Genomic DNA, 24,444 nt, shown 5'->3' on the forward strand with positions numbered 1-24,444 from the left:
AATTTTTGCCAGTAATGGAAGAGTGGAATAGACATTACTATTTCTAAAATGCCATTTTCTAGGACTACCCATTTTCAGTCTCATTTTAAAAGTTTTTTTTATTGCTTTGGGGATGTTTAGAACTCCTCTAAATAATAAAAAAAGTGTTATCACTGAATGTAAGCAGGAAACATTTATTTTAGTGTTGGCCCATTTCTAGAAGGTAGAAAGTACTGTTGGTACTGTTTGTGGGTGGGTGCATATTGAGGATCAAAGACAGGGGACTATTACAAATATGTCAAACTTCAATCATCACAGAAAATTCAGAGATATTACAGACATTATAGAAAGGCTCAAGTCCAGGATCAAAAACTGTGATTTCATACTGATGGGTATCACATAGAAGGATATTGCTATGTTCTACTGTTGTAGTTGAAGTAGATGCATTGCAACTAGTAGGGTGCACGGACATGGGCATTGCATTTGTCTCAGGTTTACATGGGTCTTTCCAAAGACAAGGTCCATACTTTTTCATGGGCTTTTCACAGAATAGGGCAGCATCAAAGCCAATCCAATTGATAAGAATAACAGTCAGGGATAGGTGGATGATTGCAGTTTCAACTAGCGCTGTGCCAAAAATGTCTCCTACATATTTTATTTATTTATTTCTTACATTTTTATACCACACAATAGCTGAAGCTCTCTGGGCAGTTCACAGAAATTAAAACCATGAAAAGCATAAAAACAACCAACAATTTAAAAACATGAATACAAAATACAATATAAAAAGCACAACCAGGATTAAAACCACACCATTCGACCATTCTCATTCAATTTGATAGAAAAGAAATAGGTTTCAAAACTAAATTAAAGGTGAAGAAATAGCAGAGAAATTCTCATGGATTTGGCTTGGGGTTCTTGTGCTTACCTTACTTATGAGATGGCTGAGATGTGTGTGTGTGTGTGTGTGTGTGTGTGTGTGTGTGTGTCCTTCATTGTATGATCATCTCTCTGGAAGCCTGTAGCCTCCTTGGCTTCCTGCCTGGAGAAGACATCAGGAATTTATTCCTCCCATTGGGCCTTTTCAGATCAGGAAGAGCAGGCAACTTGGGAGACTGTAGAGCAATGGTAAGATGTATAATAGAAAGAAAAATACAGACAGTGATTAGGTAAAGTCAAAAACACCAGCAACACACATTCAAATTAAATTATAAAATGCCCTGTGAATGAAGCAGAAAAATGAAGTGTCTTTCATGAGGGAAGAAAACTTTCAGGAAATTGGAAGACAGATTTTCGCACAGCATCAGCTCCACCCTTTCCCTAGAGCGAGATGCAACACTTCCCTCCCCCACTTCACATCTGCCACAATTTCCTTTCAGGAAAGGAAGGGTGTTGCCAGCACCTGCATTAGAGACAAGATATATCCATCCCTCAGAAATATAACATTTGGGAGAACCTAGGGAAGGCCCTGAAACTTGAAAAACGACAACTAGAGCTAAGCCAACATTTCTCAGAATATATGTTTCTTGAGTCCTGAGAATCCAGCTGGGGCTTGAAGCCTGGCAAGAAATCACTGGCTTGGCCTCCTGGCTGCCAGTCTGTAGGTCTCCACCCTTATCCAAGTTGGGCAAGTGCATGGCTGACCGATCTCTTGCCAAGCTACCATTTTGTGTAATAATGCACTTTGGCCTTTTTCGTAAATGCCCATTTCTGCAAAAGGGGCCATTTATACAAGATTATAGGTGTAACAGGGCTGGCTAGCCAGTGGGGTCCAGTGAGCGGTGTGCGACCCAGACTAGGGTGAGTTTGCCCATCCCTAATTTTCTGTAGCATTTCGGCAGCAAATTTTGGCGATGTGGGGGCTGCACTCACAGCCATGGAGGGGCACACAGTGGGCCATGTCTTGCCCACCCTTGATGTAATTAGAACTGTGTGAGGAACTTGAATCTTATTCATTCTATTTTGTTCATGCATTCATTTCTGGTTCTTGGTTTTGAACAAAGTCTTCCCAGAGGGCTCTCTCCCTGAGTGGTTCCATCTCCTCCTCACCTCTTGCTATTGCCCATTTGCTTGTCTCTTTCTCTGGGCAGAATCCACACCCCTTCTGAGATGGAGAAGACAAGGTGTGTGGTGATTACTGCCCCTTCCTTTCAGCCCTCACTGACTCATGCAGCAACAGCAAGGAGGAGAAGCAGTAGGCCCAGGAAGCCAAAGGCCTTGGACACCAACTCTGCATGCATTGTGCTTCTAATCCAATGCATTTGTAGAACAAGACTGCAGATATCAGGATGCATCTGTACATATTTATACCTCCAGGGGAACTGAAGATACTAAATATTCTCTCCAGAAAATGCAAGTGGTGTCTCCGTTCATTACATGATTACGCTTTCCCACCATGCAATGTAATTTTGTGAAATTACCACTCTTAAGGAAAAACAACATAGCAGCAATGGCATGTTGCTACCTTGCATTGTCAGAATGGGTTACGCAGTCAAAATTACTGACCGACCAGATGGTGAGTGCCTAGGCAAATACCTCAGGATTGGCAGACATCCAAAACTTACTGAACCCAGTGCCCTTTTCCCTAATAAACATGTCTGCTCAATCCCAGCTGTACTAATATAGAGATCCAAGTTTAAGAAAAAGCCTCTTTATAATTGGATGAGACATTTAGGTATGTTCCTTGGTTTGCATGACTAATGCTTCCAGCATGACTTCTGCAATGATCAAGTGGCTATTAAAGAAGAAGAAAAACCTGTGTTAACCTTTTCCAAAAATTAGTAAAGCATGACTGGGATGAAAGGTGCAATGGTTTCCTGGAGAGTAAAGCACCTGGGTGAAATATCATCTTTCTGAATGCAGTTGCAAATTGCAAGAGATTATTATTTATTTAGTATGTCAGAGATGGATATGAAGAATGGACAACCTTTTTGGAAAGCCTTCTCAGTTTTGCAGTATTTATTCCAAGTTAAAAAAAATGCAAAGAGGATGCTCCTCTGCAAAAAGTATGGATCACAGAATCATCAGGATCGCTGGCAGATAGAGATTTTTTCATCTCCTCCCCCAGCGAGGCCAAGACAGGCCAGATCACTACGTCTGTGTGGCTAATAACAATGTGGAAATAGCTATCTTCATGAGAAGATACTCACCCAGTGATTCTGATTCAGCTGAGTTTGTTGTTTCCCATCAAGTTCACTGGGATGAGGACCATTGGGACAAGTCAGCGGAGTTTTCTTCTCCAAGCTTTGCTGATGTATCCCCTTCTGGAAATGAGCGCCTCTGGTTGCATGAGGAACCACTAGTTTTCCATTGCACTAGTGGTGGTCCTGGTAGCATGGGGGCAACATTGGATGCTGTCCATGTACTTTTTTCTTGTAGTCAAAAAACATGCAGAAGACAGGAAGGAGTTGGCTCTTCCCGTTTAGGTTCCCTGCATGATTTAGAACCATGGAAAATCCATGCGGGAAGCATGCATGAGTAGAGAAGACTACTCATTGCAGAAATTTGGCATGTTTTTTTCTCTCTGTGATGGCTCCTAAGTTGTAATGCCCTCCCTAGAGAGGTCTGCTTGGTGCCTACTCCATTGACTTTTCCAGGCAAAGGCATTTTTATTCTTCCAGACTTCAAGACATTTTTGTTTACCTGCTTCTTTTTTTAAATGATATGTTGAAAGCTGAAGTTTAAAATCATCCTTTGTCATGTTTTTGCTCTTTCCTTTTAAAATTAGTTTAAATTGATGTTGCTGCTGCTTTGAAATCCTTTCAATTTTGTTTTGTTACATGTTTTATTACTGGTTTCATTGTGTTTGTTTTTTATTATGTATGTTGCCCTGGGGGCTTTGGTTATATGGCAACTCATAACTTGAATAAATAAATAAATGGTTAACCTTGAAATACATAGACAGCTGTAGGGATGGGTAATGAGGGCAGAGGGTCGAAATGTTCACTCCCACACTCCCCCATACGTGATTCTTATCACATGATGGAGTGAACTTCTCATTGGGGCTCTTATCTCTATTGCTTGCCTCCCTACAGAGGGGAAGAGAACCATCCTCAAGAGAAGCACCTGAACTTCTCATTGAATCATTTATTTTGAACCAGCGACATTTATGTGTTCATGGGTACAGTTCTAGATTCAGACAAGAGATTTTAGGCTCACATTCATTTCTGTTTTCTGTTTTCCTGAAAACAAACCTCCCTAAACCACTTGTTGGGTTTAGGTTTGTTTCAACTTCATGACTCACACACAGAGTAGTGTTTGTACTAAATTCTAGACGCAAGTTTGCTGGCATGGCTGTTGATGCACAACCTCATCAAATAATGGTGTTTTGAATAGGGCTGTGTACAGACCCCCGATCCACAACTTTTGGATTGGGTCCACTCTGCTTTGGGACGATCCGACTCTGGTCCGCTCCGTGGCAGATCTGGATCCGGAGCTCCGCATCCCCCCCCCCCATAGACTTGCATTGAAAATGTCAAATGCGTATAACTTGTTTAGTGTTCAATTTAGAAACATGAAAATGGGCACCAGGGGAGCTTCTAAATAGATCTTTAGGCATGGCCACTTTGAAGGAAATTGGATCATCCCTGATTTTTGGTGAATTTTTAAAAGATTTTCCCCCATTTATGGAAATGCATGTATCACCGTCATTTTTCCAGATACACATATGCAACTGCCAAAAATTCATGCCAATTTTGAAGGAAATCAGATTATCCCCTGATTTTGGTGAATTTTTAAAGTTAAACCTAAATCAGAATCTTTCTCTCATGTAACCATGTCAAAAATGAACACAGGGAACTTCAAGATACAAAATTATTAAACTGGGTGAGCGTACAGCACATAGCTGTTCATGGGATAAACAACTCAGACCTTGTGTTGCCACGCTTGGGTCACAATACTTCTAAAAACGTAATTTCTTTCATGCCATCCACTCATTTCAAAGTGCTATAACATGTTGGTATTTCAAGATGCACACACACCTCCAGCACAGTTCACACACTCCAGGGTATGCCCAGCCAATAACTGTAATAGCAATAAGAATAAGAATACTAATAATCACATAAACAAGAAGAATTAGAACAAAAACACTGTCTGACTTTATTACCAGTAAGGGGAAAGTGGACGTGCCCAGTGGAACAGTGGACTGTGCCACCAGTAATTCGGACGGTCCTATCTAGGGAACTGCCTTTGAGAAGCCACATCACACATCAACTTGTGCAAATCATTGGCTTCCTTCCACTGGTTCCCCTTTGGAGGATTCTGATGACCCTCAAGGGCAGTGGGCACTGGGCATGTCCACGTGCCATACAGCACATCATCCACTTGCAACACATCTATTTAGTTGTTCACCAAGGTTATGGTGGGTCTATCTGTTATTTTACATTGTATATTATTTAAGGTTGTGTGTGAGAGTTTGCTGGGGCTACTGCTTCACCAATCCACTACAAATTGAAAAAAGTCCGAGCCAAAGACAAAGAAAGAAAAGTTACTAAGTATCCCGTTATTCCCCCACCTCCAACATTGGGACTGGAGGATGCTTCACATGGGCAGATCAGTTATCATGATTGAGAGATGAACCTGTCAATCAACGCTGAAAAAACAGGTTCTCCCCTCCCGCTTTACCCATTCAATTAAAATTAATTGCAAGCGAACCGCATGACGAAAAGTTCTGAAAATCAACACAAATGACCCCAAATCATCAATGTCTAAGCACAGCATTTTTCAGGGATCTAGCTTTAAAAACAAAGAAGTTATAGGTGTATTTTTGCCCAATGCAATCCTATGGGGGGAAAGTTCAAAATGGTGGGTGGAGCCCCGAAAACACACAGAGCACTCCGCAAATGAAAGAACCACTCCGTGTCGCTCCGCTGCCCCCCAACCCACTTTGGCTCCACCTTTGGTGGAGGCGAAGCAGGTCTCTCAGCTCCCGCATCTACGACCCGAAATGGGGTGGAGTACAACCCTAGTTTTGAAACCTATTTTAAAAATAAACAGATCATTAGAAACTAAATACTTTTTACCTGGTCTGAATAAAAACATGCCCTGATTAAAATGAAGGGTTTCCTTGTTAAAAATTATGGTAATGCTGTTCCAGATATGATAATTGAATCCTAAAAATAGATAGTACAAGTTAGGGAAGTGCAAAGAAACACAATATACAATCTTCAGCAGTCCATCGAATATTTATAACTTGAATTACCATAGCTATGCCATATTTCTGTATTTAAATATTTATAAGCTATTCATTGTCTTCCCACAAAGACTGCTAAAGGAATAGTCTTAATGAATATATCTTCACTTAAACTTTTCCCACTTCCCCTCATCAGAATCTGTGCTGTAGGAAATATGGCTTTCAACAAAACATTAGTATTTCTTCAACTAGTTCAACCCCTTCTGCCGTGAATGCTGTCTGAAATGTGGTTGTACTTTGCAGTTCCAAGTTATATTCAGAAAAGGCATGTGGTACAATTTTTCTATGACTATACTACTTCAGAAAGCAAGTGGGAGATGGTGTGTCTCCATCATTTTTATTTTTTTTATTTATTTAAGCATTTTTATCCCACCACTCATACGCTACTTGTAGAAAGCTAGTATATTAGGATGAAGACTTCTAGCTTTCTTTGCATTGTTTTGTTTTTGATACTAATGAGCACTCAAACATTCAATTTTCGAATTAATCTTCCAAAATGGTAGAATCCCCAGACTGTTATACATTATCAATATGCTCTTTCTGAATACATGGTTTGGCACTAACACTACTACTTAGCCTAAGAAAGTAAGCTGGAACTGACTAGTATCAAGGTAATCCAGGTATCTGCTATCTGCTGAGAACCAAGCTTTGCAATGAGGCTAAATCAATATCTACACAAGGTTCCTCTTTGCACATTGAGCACTCTCCTTCAAGGAATGTACAGCACACATCTTAATAAAAAGGGGAGGGGAAAGTATGTCAACTCATCCCTTCCAACAAGAGGAGTTGATTATATAGATCCTGTTGTTCCATTGTTCACTCTGCATTGGCTTCCATTTTACCAGACTCAATTGAAAGTGCTGGACATTATGATTGCTAACCTATACAGTCTGGGCCCAGGTATCTAAAAGCCTGCCTTCTCTGCATGCACTTGCCTGTCTGTTGAGGTCATTTAATAAGGCCTTGCCTCAGGTTCCACCACCATTGGAGATTCTGTTAGTCATAATGCAAAGCAGATCCTTTTCTGTAGTGGCCCAATTTATGGAACTCATTTTCCTGGTGGATCATGCTATTTTATTGGGCCAATATGTTACCCTTTCTTTTTTGATCTTATTTGTTGGTTTGTTTTTATTGTTATATTTTAATTGTTGATTGTAGTTTCATTTGCCTTGGGACCTTCAGGCAGAAATGGATTCTATAAATGTTAAAATAAACAAAAATAAATAAAACAAATATTTCTCTTTTGCAACATCTCCCCATCCTATTCATTTGGTATGGAAGAGTTATCACACCATAGCCTTTAGATAGTGTCCTATTGTTTGATTTGATTTGATTTATTACATTTATATGCCATCTCATAGCCAAAGCTCTCTGAGCAGTTTACAAAAGTTAAAAACAGTGAACATTAAAAAGTATACAAAATTTAAAAACTTCAAAAACATAAACAGTATAAAAACAACAGTATCCATTTAAAAACAACAGTTCTGAGGTCCATTAAAAAACAAGCAAACTTAGCATTGTTAAATGCTGTTAAATGCTTGGGAAAAGAGAAAAGTCTTGACCTGGCCCCGAAAAGATAATAATGTTGGCGCCAGGCGAGCCTCATTGGGGAGATCATTCCATAATTGGAGGGCCACCACTGAAAAGGCCCTCTCCCTTGTTGCCATCCTCCAAGCTTCTCTCGGAGTAGGCACTCAGAAGAGGACCTTAGATGTTGAGCACAGTGTATGGGTAGGTTCATGTCGGGAGAGGCGTTCCATCAGGTATTGTGGTCCCAAGCTATTGTGCTCGTGCATTCATAGGTGTGACTGCTTGTACAACAGGCCTTTCACACTCCTAAAAATAAACTGAAACAAGAGGAAATGCTTGTTTCTGGAATGGGGCAAGTCAGTGGATCTCTCACAAGGAAGTTCTGCAGTTGCTCCTGCAAGCACGACAGAACCAGCAGAGGTGAAGCAACTCCATCTCTGAATCAAGACAATCCCACAAGGATGAAAATGTGGCAAAGGCATGCTCCTTGAAAAAAATCTAAGTTTGAGTAAGTCTATTCACAGAACATTCTTCAAAAAAAAAAAAAAAAAAAAAAAAAAACTTGTAAATTCCACCTGATACAGATAGATGGAAGGAAGAAGTGCAGCTGGAAATATTCAACCTTCTCCCCCGGCAAAGACATATCTAGCTGTAGAGATCAGCCAAGTGTGGAAATATTGCAAGCATAACACTTGTGCGGAATTGAGACATAAATTTAGTATCATAATAGTTGTATGTAAATTATTAGAAAATAAGAGGACAATGCTAAAACTATCAGCTAGAAAATTACTTTAGTACTGTAGCATATCATTTACTCAAGCATAAACTTTGTGAAGTCAGATACATTAAGGGAGTGGAAAAATCTATAAATCCCCTTGGTAATAAAGAGAGGAATTAAAATTCAGGCAAAATTAAATTCTGGAAGATTAATGCTCCCTTTTATATTTTGATGACAACTATAAGCGTAATGTAATTTTGTGGATTTACAGCTTTAAAATGCAAGTTGATACTCCGCAATGGTGCCATTTTAAGCAGTGAACAAAAATGTAGTTTTTATCTAAATGTCCCAACAGGTAAATTTTGCAACAGTAATGAAAAGACATTGAACTTTTTAGCTGCCATGTAAAACAGCATGGGAAGACATAATTTGTTTACGCTTCCTTGTTCTTGGAAACATTCCATATGAACAACTGGTGTGGAATTGAATAGGGCAAGGTTTTCTAAATAAGGTCTGAAAAGTTAAAGTGTTATTCATGGCCATGCTAATAGGATGAGTAAGTAGGATATCGCTATTCTCAGTATCCACCAATCTATAGAACTCTTCTCTAGAGCAGTTGTCTTCAACTTTTTCACCTTTAACACCAACCTCCAACATGGAGACCCATTTTTATAACATATGATCTTCACTTCTTTATTGGGGTGTCTATAAAAGGGGAAAGCCCCGGGGTGGCTCCATGGTTGTGCTGAGAAGCCATTGCAGAGCCATCCCAGGGCTTTCCCCCAAAGATCTGAAAGAAAAAAGTTGGGGACTTAACCCAACTTTTTACTCTGCAGCGAAGCAATGATGCACATCTGCATTTATTACCACTCCAGACTTGCAGTGGGGGGCGTGGCAGAGCAGATGGCACCCCCTGATTGGTTGCCATCTACCCGATCAGAAGGAAGGGGGCAGGCCAGCAAGCTAAATGGTTGCTGGACCTCCTCTGTGCTTCTCCAGCAAAGGGAGAAGATGCTTGGCGGGGAAGGTGAAAAGAAAAAGTAAAAAAAACACACCACCATCACATGGAGGGGTGCATGTTTGAGCGATGGTGCAGAGCCATGGCAGTGCATGGGCATAGCGGCAGCTCCTCCAATGCAAACCCCATGCTCGCTCCTTAGTGTGGTGCTTCCCCGTGCGCAAGCAAGGGGAATTGGGGGTTGCGTCTTAAAGACAGCCCCCTTCTCTCTCTCTCTCCTTTTCTTCCTCTCTCTTGCCTCCCATCTATTTCTGTCTCCTACAAAAACCATCCAAATAAACAAAATCCAAATAACAGTAAAATGGTATTGACTCACCTTAATACTCATCTTAAGTCAAAACATGGTCCACTTTTGGTCCTGATTACGTGTTGGGGGTCATTGCTCTAGAACAATGGTTTCTAAACAGTGTTCTGAGGACCCTAGCATTCCTCAGGAGCTTACCAGTGATTCCACAATGAGAAGCTCAGTAATGGCAGCCAAGCTTCCTGGAAAACAACTTGTCTGCTAGTACATTCTCTTTTCCTTCAACGCACAGGCACAATCTGAGTATAGGACATGCTACACAACCCATTCTGAAATGTGGGGTGATGGTTAGGTTACTGGATGGTACTCAGTTTGTGCAGTGCCACTAGGTCCAGGATCCCTCAGGAGGCAAATCAGAAATGTATGGGAGAGGGGTGGAATTCCTGGTTGTTTGAACCCACTGCCTGAAAGGACTTATTTGCTCCCATATATTTAAGGTATAGACTAGGGATGTGCTCCGCTCCAATTAGGAGCGTAGAAGCAGTAGCGGATTGGCCTGCTCCGCCTTACCCAGAGGCGGAGTAGGAGCAGACCGCGGACCCCCTAGAAGCAAGGCGAAGAGAAGCGCCCATTTTTCGGAGCTCCTAGTTCAGGCGGAGCGCTCCGGTCGCCATCTTGAAAACATTTCGCCATAGGATTGCATTGCGGCAAATAATCGCGCATAACTACGTTGTTTTTGAAGCTATCATTCTGAAAATTCTTGTGCACAGAGAGTCGTGGATGGGGGTCATTTTGAGACCACTCTCACCTCTCTGCGTTGTCTGGGTCGCGTGCTATATTTTTGTGAAAATCGGGTCAACCGCGCGGCTCAAACGGCGTTTTCGGCTTTTCGCCCATAGGATTGCATTGAGGGAAAGAATCGGGGATAACTGGGGGGGGGTTTAAGCTATCATTCTGAAAATTCTTGTGCACAGAGAGTCGTGGATGGGGGTCATTTTGAGACCACTCTCAACTTTCTGCATCGTACGGGTCGCGCGCTAGAAGTTTTTAAAAAATCGGCGGGAAAAATACCTTTTTCAAAGGGCTGAGGGGCAGAGTCAGCTCCCGGTCATGATGATCCCAAAGTTGGAGGAGGGCATAGGCAAAACAGGTAACTTGGGATTCTGGGAAACTTTTCTTTCTTCATCTGAACGGGCTTTTCCCCGTGTTTTTTAACACAGTAGCCCCACCAAATGCACAAACACAACCTGAAATCATATACTAAGCCAAGAATAAGAGATAGAAACACAGCACTGCTCCCCACCCTAACCTTGGTGAACAACTGAATAGATGTGGTGCAAGGGGATGAGCTCCCCTAGGGCATCTCATCGTGGACGTGCCCCCACTCTCTCCTGCACTGGAAGGCCATTAGAGCCTTCCAAAGAGAGTAAAACGGTGGAGCAATGCCTATCATGAGTTGAAGTGAATGGTCACTTTTCAGTGGTAGAGCAATGCCTGTTATGAGTTGAAGTGAGCGTTTTACTTCTTCTCAGAGCTGTTGGTGGCTGTCTTGAACTGGCAGCTACTTCCCCCTCCCCCGGGCACGTCCCCCTATTGCTGGTAAAAGACAGATATAGCCTTTTTAAAAAAATTCTTCTTGCTGTTTATTGAGCAACACTGCTGCTTTTAATTCCACCCCTCCTTTGTTTATTGATTGATTTATTCCATTTTATATGCATTACTGGCTTATCCTTGGCTCACTTCCTTATGCCCCCAGAAATGCCAGCTGCATGCCTGCCTGCCTTCCCTCCCTCCTCCCCTGCCCACCTCGCAGGGATGTTGTGTGTGGGGTGCCCGATTTTCAAAAATTCCCCAAAAATCAGGGGATGATGGGATTGCTTTGAAACTTGGCGTGCGTGTGTATATCCCCATGAGGTGTCATGGTGCCAAACATGAGGTTTCTAACTTGAACAGAAAAAAAGTTCTATAAATTTTTAGCTTTCAATGCAAGCCTATGGGGGGGGGAAACGGAGCTCCGGATCCGGATCCAGAGCTCCGGGTGGAGCGGAGCGGAAGTGGGCGGAGCGGGGGCGGGGCGGAGCGGCCCGATCTGGAAAATGGCGGATCTGCAAGTGAAGCGGAGCGGGGGGTCCGTGCACACCCCTAGTATAGACCAGATACAACTGTGGTTGTGTGGTGTGTGTTTTTTTGGGGGGGGCGGTTGTTGTTGTTTTTAAATTAGGATGAATTTAGAGAACCTACTTCTTTGCCCCATATTGATTTTTAAAAGTTTTTTGCAGTTATTTTAAATTGGATTCCATGTAGATTTGGATGATATAACAGATCACTACACAAAATGAAATATGTAACACTGACCACTAAATACACGGGTATTTCTAAAAGTATGCAAACTTTTATATTTGAACATGTATAATGCAAGATTTATGACATTATTACACAGGCGTTATCACACAAAATAGCAATGTATCTTGTGAATTCAGTCTTTATCTTTTGTAATCATCTTAGGGTTCAATACCGTGCATGTTTAGACAGAAAAAGTCCTACAGCTCCCAGCATACCCCAGCCAGCATGTAGGACTTTTAAGCATGCATAGGATTGTGCCTTCTGGCAAATGTCTAAAATATGCTTACCTGAAAGTATGTTCTACTGAAATCAGTGTGACTAAATTCCAAATAATGGTAGTTAGTATTACAGTGCAATTTATAAAATATTGCATCACATTTCTTACTGTAGTTATCCAGAGTTTTAAGTGGTTGGTGGATTGGTAATCTTTGCATTCTTGCTACAACTGGAGCAACTGAGAACAGGAACAAGTTCACATAGTTAGAAATAATTAATACTGCCTAGGCCCTGTCCTGATTGCTGAAGGAGAAGTTGAAGTCACAAGAGCAGGCATGGCTCCAGGAGCTAGGCAGAGCAGAAATCTAGAGGTCACTACCATGGGAGATAAATCAAGGTAGGGAGTAAGAAGTTGGGCTCACCCAGACCCATCTGCAAGCAGTTAGCTTCACAGCTCCCTGTTCCTGAGAAGTTCTCTACTCTTTGGCATCCTTCTCACTCTTGAGGAACCTGGTTTTTCTGAGACCAAAGTTGCACTTCACCAATAGGACTATTGGTACCACTGCTCTCTAGGCTGGGTGGTTGCTCAGACACCGCCTCTGAATCCATGGGCAAAGTAGGCTCATCAGGGTCTCCATCTGTGGGTCCTTCAAGGTCCACCAATGCCAAAAGGCCTTCTCTGGAGCTTCTCCAGAGATGTTGTAGATCTTTGGCATAGCACAGTTGGTCTCACAGGATATTGACTCTGTGGCATTAGAGTCCTTATCGGAGGAGTCATCCTGATTTAGTTCTGGGTCAGGCATGACAAGTGAGGTTAATGCATACCACCATACACGCAATGTAACACATGGTCTATTGCAGGGATGTTGAACCACAGGCCTGGGAGCCAAATCTTCTGGGATTCTCCAGAGCACTATGCTCCCTTCCTCACATCCCCAAGTGGTTCCTACTTTTCTCCCCTGGTGTCTCACCTGGTGGTTTCCTGGGTTTGGGGCAGTTTCTTCTCTATTCTAAAAGATGTGAAATGCTTCTCTTAAGGCTTAGTTACTGGCAGTCAGAGCTTCCAGCTAAAATATTTTTAGCATTCTGGGCCCACTCCTTTTTGCCATGCCTTCAGCCCTATCCACCTCTGGGAATGCAGTTCCCAAGAGCATTTCTGAAGTTGAATTCAGCACTTGAGCTAAAAGAGGTTTGACACTCCCTAACCCTGCCCTATTGCTACAATCCTGCCACCTTTCCTTTGAGCCCAGAAGATCACATGAATCAAGCGTATCTCTGTACAGACATCAGCATGTAATCCAATGCACACATTCTACACGACAGTGCAATGAAGGGGAACCACAAGCATGGGATCCGTCCCCACCATATTTACAGAATTTACATTTATATTTACATTTACATTTCTAGCCTTCTGAACTGGATTCAGCTGTAGGAAAGGGTCTTTACATTTTAGCATCCCCACAAATTGTGCCAAGTTTCTCTCTAACACGTTTTCTGAATATTTTGCATAAACGTATGTGAAATCCAGATGTCTTAATCCCATCACATCCCTAATTATGATTAACAATCTAACTATGATTAAAAGAGAATCTTAAATAGTGGGTCATTTAATTTTTGAAGTCAGAATGCCTAATTACCAGACAAAATGCATAGAAGCAAAATTGTCTGACTCAGGCTGCAATCCTATATCCACTTACCTAGGAGTAATTCCTATTGAATTCAATGGGGGTGAGTTCTGAGTAGATGGTATAGAATTGTACTGGTAATTATAAAAGTTTTGGATTTAAATACTAACCGACTATTACAAACACAGCAGAATTCCTAAAAACACTGTTTAATTACTAAATCAGCAGTGTCTGACATGGAGAACAATGTGTATAATTTTCTACTGATATAACTCGTTTAAATTAATTAGAACTAAAGCTTAGAAATGTGAGTTATTTATTAACCATTATTATTATGATCTGCATGTCTCTTTGACTGGACTTCTTGGTGTTGGATAATAGGAACAACTCTGCATGCTTCCAGACTCTAGGGGGTGACAGTGAATGTGTTGTATCAACAGCCAATTGTCTGGCTCATCATCCTTGCATTCCTGTAACTTGATCACTGCCTTTTTCCAATTCCCTCCCCTTCCTCTTCCTCTTTGTTTTTGCAACAAGCAGCATGTTTGTTGCAACCCTTGAGGGAATCAAGTAAGTATATCTCATGCTTTTGTTTATTTACACTTACACACCCAGCTTTAAGGGGTGCTTGTAGTTAAACAGTGTTAGGAAGCCTTCTTTGATAATGTAAATAAATGCACTAATAAAGTAAGTTGATCAGAAGTTCTTTTAAACTGGCTCCAGCCTACATTTATTGTCTCTGTGTTACCACACTTTCTTTATCTAAAGCAACTCTGCTGTAAGACACACCAGACCCCAACACTTGGGAGGCAGGCACGTCCCAAACATATGAACTAGAAGCCTCCTTTTGAGATAACCAGGGAGCTGTCTTCATGGCACTGAGTTGGCACCACTCTGCTGCCAAACCCCTCGGTATTGCTGGTGCGGGATGGCAGAAAATAATACAGGTGAAGGGAAACAGTGCGGGCTTTCTGGAGGCCATTAGGTTCACCTCCCTCCCCCTGCCCACTGCCCGGGCAGATGGTGACCACTCAGGGGCTGCCATCTGCCTGGCCATGCCTCCACTGCAACTCCTGAATCAGGCCAGACGGCGGATACGCCATATTCGCCTCGCTCCAGAGAAAGAAGTTCAGATAAAAATAACCCATGTGACAAAATAGAACTTCTTTCACTACCTACAGCTCACAGTTACAAAATGCATCTTAAGGCAACTACAGCTTATTCTCAAGAATGAAACAGATTTTATGGATGCCGCAGGCCACAGCTGGCATGCAGACAGCCAACTAATCTGAATCTACAACTTACCAATGACAAGCACATCTTGCATAATTTATGATGAGGCACAAGAGCTTCTAATGCACCTAAATTGTTACTATGGCCTCTAATCAACGTAAGCAACACTGTGAGGACCCCGTGGAACCATCCATCACATCCTTGGCACTTATACCTGCATGCCTACCAATATGGTGTACTTAATTTTCATCAGCAGTTTACACTGGACAAACAGGCCTATCATTAAGGAAAAGAATGAATGGCTACAGATCAATATAACATTGGTAAGGGATCACTTTAATCCCCCTGGACACAGTGTTTCAGGCCTCAGGGTTACCGTTCTTAGAAAGTTCAAATTGTGTGGATGCATGGAATGTGAGTTAACTGAACAGGAATTCATACAGATAGTGAAGGGAGCATAATACAGGCTCTGGTTTCATTGCAAGCTATAAAGACTCTATGTAACATTTGATACTGCCCCTTGAAGGACTTTAGAATGTTTCCTCTTCATCAGCTGCCAGTTGGATTTTCCACCTTGCTTGCTTTCTCCAGTTCCAATGCAGAATCTGACGAAGTAGATAGTTGCCCATGAAAGTTTGTGCTATTTTACAAATGTCTCAATGTTCTATCAAATATGTTTCTTTCTCACCATTATACTGATTTACTTTTGTGCCCAGAAAAGAGCATGAGGAGGATAGATGAAAGCTTGTTCTGTGGAACAGCTGACAATGGGTTAGTGTGTCATGTGAACCCAGACAGTTTTACCCATGGTAAGTTATTTTGCCCAAGCAACCCACCCTGTGAACCTGATAGAAACTCCACAGCACCTGATACATATTTGTCAAGCACAAATCTTTTCTAGATTCAGAAGATTATATCCAAACATTTGCCTTCTTACTGTCCTCCCTTTCTCATTCTGTGGGCCTGTTCAAACAACACACCATCGAACTATGGTTGATAAGCTATGCAGAGTGGATTGTTTAGTGAACAAGCTATGGCACATAGTTGGCGTGCCAGCCAGACAATCAGCCCAATTGTCACTCTGAGTAGTTTGCTTTCCCCCTGCTTTCCCCTCCCTCCCTCGCCCCATGTCCTCCTACCTGCTTGGGAATATAACCCAGCTGCCTTTGCATGAGAAGCGATATCCCACTGCCCCTCGCACTGTTGCCACATTAGCAGACTCTCTTGAATTGGTCTGCTTCATGCTAGGAAGGATGGTGAGAATTCCCTGTCACTCTTATTTATTTATTTATTTATTTATTACATTTCTATACCGCCCAATAGCCGGAGCTCTCTGGGTGGTTCACAAAAATTAAAACCATTCAAAGTATAAAACTTTATCTTATCTGGGATATCCATGGTGGAGCTCAACTTAGTAATCCAAGAGCTCTATGAACTGCTGAATTCCCAGGATAAATTCTGAAATCCCACTTCCCTCTGCCCTGGAAATCCTACAATGGGGGCAATATAGATTAGGGCATGACAGGGACCTGTGGGAACATTTCACCAAAAGGGGATGGGTTTTTTCCCATAACTCCTTGAAAGTTTGTAGAAATGAGATGAAGTTACATGTACAAATTTCTCACATGGGGAGGCACCACATGCAATGCAGAAACGGTGTGCCACTTTTCATTTTCATGGGAAGTGAGCATTTATCTGCCTGTGAACTTGTTTGGGAAACATGTGGGAGGGAGCGGTGAAGGTCTTGGAGTTGGAGACACAGCTGAATCTTGCAGAAAAACAAGCTCAAGGTCACACCACTGATTATACTGAGCTGTCTCATAGGGGAGATAAAAAAACAGCTTTCAAAACAAGTGCACCGGAAAAGGGTGAGGGAGGGGGAGTTGGCCAGATGGCGAAGGAAGGGGAGCACCAATAGCAGACGCAATCTCTTGACCACTCAAGAGGACTATAATGGCAGTGTTTTTGGCTGCTCTTGCCAAGTGGCTCTGTCGGCAATTGCCATAACTCATGCTGGCATGCCAGATGACATGCTAACCCACCATAGGTAAAACAAACCCTACTACAGATCTTGAGTTCTTAGGGTAGGTTGTTTCCATGGGGAAAAAACTGTCTGTCTTCACACAACATGCTAAGCCACTGTTGGTTGTTCTGAGAAACAACCTATTGTGGGTTTGGTGAATCCTACACCAAAATACAGAGACTATAGGCGCAACTTTCTACAAAGCATGCACTACAGTCAGGGCACAGAAAACAGCCTTTGCTTTCCCACCCACACCCCCAAATAGCCCATAGAGATGTCCTGTCATTTGCTTTTGTTCATATGAACAAAGCCTAAATGTTTCATTTCCCCCAAGGCTATGAGTCAGATTAGACTTGACTTTTTTAAAAACAACAACAAATGTTGGAAGACACAGTGCGTAAAAGTACTGCCAACTGTGACAACTTTAGACCAGAAATCTGCTGGCTCACCAATCTCTCTTTACATCTGTCATTGGCAGGATTTCAATAGCACATTAGCTACCAAAAATATTATGAATACACAGGCAGGCAGGCGCACACACACACACACACAAATGGATAGACTACAACAGTCCTAATGTTACTATTGCATCAAAATACTCTTAGTAACCCTGGTTCAGACTGAAATGTATATATTTCAAAACACTTTTTTCAAATGTCCTTTACTACAGTTTCCGTACCAACTAACCTAGGATGTGTGAATTCTTTTGTAAAATGCAGCCCAAATTATCAGCGGCAGAAAAAGCAATTTGCACATAACCAATGGGGGACAATAGACTCACTCACCTTGGCAACACCATGCACAGCATGATAGTCATTCAATTTGAACTTGAATGCAAATGTTTCAGAGAACGCCAAAATGCATATACTAGCAGTATCACTTTTTCTCAAACACACTTTATGCTGGCTTCCCACCCACCCCGCCCTAGTGAGATACAGCCATTTCATCACAAGAAAAATATATATGTTAATTTTCATCTATTATATTAATTATAATTTCAACATTAGAAAAAACTATTAAACCCTGGACTTCCATCTGAATAAATACTTGTAGGATTGAACTCTCAGTCTGGAGAGAAGATAGGAGTTTAACAAAAAAGGGGTGGAGTTAAGAAATATGAGAACGACATCTGGGCAGGATCTACACTACTGCTTATAATGGTTTATAATGGTTATGACAACTGTTCAGGCCCAGGACACATTACATATACAGGTTTCATATTGTTTTAAAAGTGTTATATCCTGCTTGGTGTAGATCGGCCCCTGGAGTCTGTCCAAAGGAAGGGCAAGCAGGCAGGATTTAGGGTAGGGGTAAGAAACTTCAAGAGGTCTGGGGGAGGCATTTTCACTCCCTGGAAACCTCCCACCATACATTGCACCTCCCCCCATGGCACTGAAAATGTATATTAAGTACATCCAGAGTGGCTACAGAATGCCGAAAGGGGTCAACTTTAGTTTGTTTTCATCCTCCAGATGCCATTTTGTTTTTTTAAAAAAATAGTATTACTGTTTTACAATTTTGGGTGACAGTAGGGACCGCATGAGCCCCATGGGCTGCACCTTGTTCATCCTTCATCTAGGATAAGGATCTGGCTATAAACTGCCAGCTCATGGCATGGCAATCTAGTACCACAAAAAGTAATCTGCTTCTGGCTTTCAGTGACAAGCATGGCTATTATAATGGACTTGACTGGCTGGTTATGGTGTAGTTGCTGGCACAAATAAGTCTTCAGTTGCTTTTTCCTTGTCGTTCTTGCAAGCCCTTTCCACATCTTTTCCAGCTCTACAATAACTTCCTTGAGGTTCAGTGACCAGAACCATACACAGTATTCCAGCTGTGGTCACATCATAGATTTATGTAACGGTATTATAATACTGACAGTTTTATTTTTTATTCTTAGTGATCCCCGCAACATGGAATTTGCCATTTTCACAACAGTTGCCCAACAAGGTGCTCAAAGCAGTTTATGGAACAAATAAATACAATAACCACAATTATAATACATTACTATGACCCAGGCTTAATCTACACCAAGCAGGATATTGCACTATGAAAGCAGTATGAAAGTGGTATATAAACGGCAGGAACCAAACTTCTGCTTTATAGTGGTATTGAAATGCACTGACAACTGTTGGGGGCCATTGACACATACCATAGACCACTTTCATACCACTATATCCTGCTTGGTGTCGCTCCTGCCTTTTATATACCGCTTTCATTCCACTTTCATAGTGCAATATTCTGCTTGGTGTAGATTAGGCTCCAGTTTGCATGACATGGCTATCCAGTGTTTTTTGCTGTGCCTCTGGCTTGTTTAATATGATGTCTGAATGTGGAACTCTGAGTTATTGGGGGAGAGACAACCAGAATTGGAATCCATAGTCAATTCTTCCATAATGTTTACTATTATTCAGCTTGCCAGCCAAATATATAGTGCTTTTGTATACCTACTGGTATGAAATATATTTTCATGCATTTTTTCAACCATATAATGATAATATCCATGACTCTGCATTAAACGATTGTAATGCATTTTATGAATTGAATCAACAAATACTATACACAGAAAATGAGAAAAAAACATACCAAAGTATCTGCTAGTTGAGAAAACTAGTCTTAATTTTGAATTTCGGTAGTTTTTTTAAAAAACAAAAACAAAACCAAAACCCCCAACAACAACCAGGAGAAACTAAATGTGTAAAATGATTTATGGGTGGTTTGGAAAAGCTCACAGCTTTTTAGTTTCATACATCTTCATGAAAACCGTTATAAATCTCTGTAAACTAAATTGCTTGTCCAAGTTCTACAGAAGTCGCATAAACAGAGCAAGCAATTATATGTAATAAACTTTTTCTTTAATGCCAATGCATTCACACTTCTGTGAAGCACATGTCGTTATTTATCTTGTGAAGAATCGCAGCCAGAGAATCTCTATCCAGAGCTACAGAATTGTGCAGAAATAATTCCCTGAGGTAAGTGTTTCTATCTTTAAATTGTGAGTACACTATTCAGCAAATGCACTCTCCATAGCTGTATGTTGTACCTGATGGATGATATGGCTTTTGTCCACCGCAATAAATGCTTCTTTAACCATTTCATTTGAGTTGTTTCAAAATTCATTTTTGTTCCATTTAGTCTGGGCAGAGCATTTTGGGGCTATGCCTAGGATAAAAACATGATTTTCTAAACTCAATTAAAGACAGTTTGATGCCTCCACAGGGACCAGGAAAACACATCTAACTCACATTAGCATGAGCAGTGTTAAAAGAGAGCTTTACAATGGTTCAGCTAAGAAGCTTAAGGGATTTGCAGGAGTGCTCAGCATTGGCCTAACTTTGCCACAGCTAATGTCAATGGCAAAGCAAGGAAAGGGGGGGATTCTACTTTAAACATTGCCATTATATCCATTAGAAGCAGTTATATGGAACCAATCTGGGAGTTTGTAAAATATTTAGTATTGACACCAAATTTGAAATTTTGTGGAGATTCTTGTGGGTCTGGAATATATACAGAGTCTCTTTCAATCCGTGATTGGAGGACCCTGCCAGAACCCTTAGGGCAGGGGTAGGCAACACATGACCAGTGGATTGCATGTGCCTAGCATAGCCATTTTTGTTGCTCCCTCTGCCATCACTACTGCTAAATTTGCTTTGTTTGGAAGCAGAATCATGTTCCTGGAAGCATAATTCTGCTTCCAAACAAAGCATGGACTCCCTACTGACCTTGGTTTCAAGTAAAATGGCTGCTTTTTTGGTTATTACCTTTAAAGCTCTACATGGTTTGGGTCCAGGTTACCTGCGGGATCGCCTTCTCTTGTACAATCCGCCTCCCGCACTCAGGTTCTCTGGGAAGAATTTACTTCAGTCAGCCAAAACTAGGCTGACAACCATTACCCAGAGGACCTTCTCTTCTGCCACTCTCAGACTGTGGAATGGTCTGCTGGGAGAGATTCGCCAACTTAACAGTCTTTCTGAATTTAAAAAAGCTATAAAGACTGATCTATTCTGGCAGGCCTACCCAGTCAAATTTTAAGATGTCTGGCTGTTATTTTAATAACATATTAGTTTTACATGTTTTTAATCAGTTTTACATATTTTTGTATTCAATGTTGTTCCCTACCTCGATCCATAGGGAGAGGTGGGTAAGAAATATTATTATTATTATTATTATTATTATTATTATTATTATTATTATTATTATTATTATGCAGCAACTATAGAAGTTTGTTGGGTTCCAGGAGACAATGCAACAACCCCTGATGATTGCTTTAGAGTATCATCAGCCAACACATACACATTCCAGATCACATTCTGGACACATAGCTATGGTCCCAGAATACCTTGGATTATACTAAGGAAATCTCAACAAACAATAGGCCCTATTTAACATCTACAAAAGCCGTACAGGCTGGTGGCTCCAATTTCAGTGGGGCTCTGAATCCATTCTGAGTTTCAGTCAAAACCAGCTGGAATCCTAAAGGAGCTATCTAATATGCTAAGCCTCTTTTGGGGATAGGGATCAGCATCTTGAATGGCTCCTTTAGAGTTCTGACTGGAATCCAGAATAGATTCACAACCCCACCAAAATTGGAGCCATCAGCTTCCACTAGTCCTAGCAATTGGCAATTCTGTTATTTTATTACTAGCCTACCTCCACCCATGAGTCAATTTCATTTCCAAGTTCTTTCATCCTGTCTTCAGATCATTTTCCTTTGCGCCAGTGTCCTAGGATGGCCAGACCAGTGCACGAGGTCCACCAGAAAAACAAATTTATCTAGTTTGATTTAACCATCCTTTTCTCTAAGGCTTTCCTCCATGATTTTACTGGGGCTTCTGCTTCTGGATTCTTTGCAGGATTTAGATTGGCCCTTTAATGCGCTTCCCTTCTCCCCTTTCCCCCCTTTATCTGTGAGTTCTATATGTTTTATTATACAGCCTCTAGATGGTGCTGTTGTTATAGTGCCACTTCTTCTTTCCATGGACAAATTCAAACTGATTCAAACCACTTCTTTTTATAGCTCATTATTTCTGTTTCAAATTAAGTCATGGAAATAGAAAGCACAGGTGAGGCACTGGAGGTTGACAATGTCATGTAAAGGACTCACAAACTTCCGTAAGTAAGCAATCTCAATTGCTGGATAAAGGCCCCATCTGGAGAAGGCCTAAATCACCATGATTCTGAGCACATAGGGCAAAGGTGTAGAACCTCTTTCAGCCTGAGGGCAGGATTCCATTTTAAAGAAGTTCTCAGGGACGGTACTCCAGTGGTGATTAGGTCCAAAGGCAAACAGGGTGAGGCTAATCATGCCAACAAGCATATTTTAGTTTAAGGCTCTCACAGAGAGTCATTTCAACTTCCTTTCAGAATTCCTCAAATAGTTTGTCTGAGTAACTTTTTCCTTCTGTAATCCTACTAAACAAGTGTGAGGACTACTAGGGCAGAACACACAATGGGCCTGTTCAGACAACACACTAAGCCATTTTTAGGCCACTAACCCTTTTGCAGCAAATGGGTTGTGAGTGTGCTTAAACCATTGTTACGTAGCCACCATGTTCAGGAATGGTTCATGTGACATGCTAAATCATGGTTCACATGACACACCAAGCCATAATGTTTAGCTCAAAATGCTTAACCACCATGCCTTAGCCTGTCTGTGACATCACCAGTCTCGGTGACATCTATTATTAAACCCCTCCGTCGCTGCAACCACCCTATTCTTATCTTCTAAAAGAATTATGGAATAATAAACCTTTTTGTGTGTGAGGGTGCGTGTGTATTGTACACCTGAAGTAACACATATGACTGAGCAGACGTGGTTGTTAAACAAAATAAGAATAAAGTTTATTCATATAGAAAAAGATTTTAAAAGACACTTTAAGACTATTCTACTTTATCCACATACATCTACCTCCCAGGGAATACTAATCACCTCCAAATCCTATAACCCCACTTTCTTAATACTATCCTGAAATGAGGCTCTGCTAAACCCCACTCCCTCCTACTCTCACTAACTCCCCAATCCTGACTCTTTTAACTCTCACTAACTGCCCAACTGTCTCTCGCCACCACTCTCTCTCTCTCTATTCAAATCAACCAACCAATCAGATGACACCATTCACACTGCTCACCATTCTAACTCCCCCCTCCACTTACTTACTATGTCCTGAAAATAAAAGAACTGGCCACAGCAAATCCAAACCTGAACTGAACACTTAAATATACTCATATATACCATCACATAAATTATCATTTTGTCACAGTGTCATCTTAGCATGTTATATTTTCCTGGATCTGGAAGGGAGACGAAAAGCTAAACTGGACACATCAATATTGGTAATTATGCACCCCCTTGCAGCTGATGTTTCCCACTTTCCAGTGGAGAGGCACAGTGGTGCTGCCAAGGTCGAGGGGGGTGGGCAAGATGCCTTCTATCCCCACCTACACCAGTCCTGGATGCTCTACCCCACCCATCAGTTTCTCTCCCCTCCCCATACTCCTACTTTCGCTCTCTTCACACTCCTTACTTCAGCTTCCTGCATAGTGCACCCAAAAGAAAAGACATTGCTGTCTGGTAATGTGCAGAGAGAGTACGCAGGGAAGAGTGAGCACTGGTGGAGTGAGCAATGGTGGAGTGGAGGGAGAGAAAAAGAAAAAGCACTAGCGGGAAGTGGAGAATGTCTTCTGAAAGTTTTCTATTAAAGGCATGTGTGGTGACTGTATCTGGGGTGGGTGGGTTATGGGATGCAGGGCCCTAGAGCTGTTCCAGGTGGTCCAGCCCTAGCAGTGACCATGGAAAGATGTGTTAATGGACTACGAGGCATAATGCCTCCCTTCATTCCCTTCCAAACCCAAAAGGGCAATGGCTAATACATTCATTCAGCCAAGAAAGCTGGATCTCTGCTGTGGGTGGCTACTCTAGCTACAAGAGCAACTGCAAACAATACCTCGACCTGAATCCCAGTGCTTCAAGCCCACCCTCCCCATGCATCTGGTCAGGCATTGTGAGGACCATGATGCTGGTCTAGAAAGACATTTGTTCTGAACAAGAAAAGCTCTTCATAAGAATGGAGGCTCCACTCTCCCACCCAACTCTATAGAACAGACAATGGCTTTAAAGTATGCTATAACATCACAGAATGTGATTAGGAGAGAGGTGTGCTTCAAAAGAGGCAGGGAAAATGGTCTGACACTGTTGCATAGATAATGCTGACCTAGGTGTGCTTACTTTGTTGGGGGACTGTGTGTCTCTGTTGGAGCCAGTGGTCTATGCATTTTTGTTTTAATCTTCTCTTAGAAGAAGGGATTAAAGATACAATCCTGCACAT

This window comes from Elgaria multicarinata, chromosome 2 (genome assembly GCF_023053635.1).
Source record: "Elgaria multicarinata webbii isolate HBS135686 ecotype San Diego chromosome 2, rElgMul1.1.pri, whole genome shotgun sequence".
In the NCBI taxonomy this organism is placed as follows: Eukaryota; Metazoa; Chordata; class Lepidosauria; order Squamata; family Anguidae; genus Elgaria; species Elgaria multicarinata.